Consider the following 843-nt stretch of genomic DNA (forward strand, 5'->3'; position numbering starts at 1 on the left):
CTTAATATTTTATAAAATATTAGAAAAACTCAGAGTAGAGGTTAATAACAAGATATTATGATTACTAAAAACAGTAAACTATTCAGTGAAGTAAGGCTCTATGATGAAAAGTAACATTTGAGAAGACCCTACATATACAACTTTAAGTTAAAAGTCGTCTTAAGGTATCTGCAGAAATAAGGGAATGCACATGAAAAAATAATATGCTAATCAGAAGATTTATGTGTCAATGGAAAAAAAAAACAACTCACAAAATAATTTTAAAAAGGTTTATTTTTAGCCCAATATGTGTGACCATGGCCGGGATAGAGTCATACCCAAGAAGTCTTGAGCAAGTGGTCATGCTATGGATGAGTTACAGTTTGGTTTTATACATTTTAGGGAGACAGAAATTACATGTAACATCATACATTAATACATAGAAGGCGTACATTGGTTTGGCCCAAAAAGGAAGGTCATCTTGTAGCAAGGGCTTATAGGTTAAGGTGGGTTTAAAGATTCTCTGATTTGTAATTGGTTAAAGAAATGAAGATTTTTCTAAAGGCTTGGAATGTTTTAAATTAAGATAAGGAAGACTATTAATCAGAGAGACGCCATATACCGAGACTCAAGTAATTGTTTAAGTTAATTGATGACCTATAGGTGTGGTTTAACCATTGTTTTACATGGCCTTTTGGCCTGTTAATGATTTTGAATTTTATTGTTACAAATATTAACTGCGAATAGACAGAGCATAACTTGGCATATCTGACCTCCTTTCTTTCCATGGCCTGCAACTCAGCTTTAAGGTTTATCTGGGGTTCCCTTGGCCAAGAGGGGGTCCATTTAGTCATCTGGGGGGCC

The sequence above is a fragment of the Propithecus coquereli genome, unplaced genomic scaffold (assembly GCF_000956105.1).
Source record: "Propithecus coquereli isolate 6110/MARCELLA unplaced genomic scaffold, Pcoq_1.0 Scaffold352, whole genome shotgun sequence".
Taxonomy (NCBI): Eukaryota; Metazoa; Chordata; class Mammalia; order Primates; family Indriidae; genus Propithecus; species Propithecus coquereli.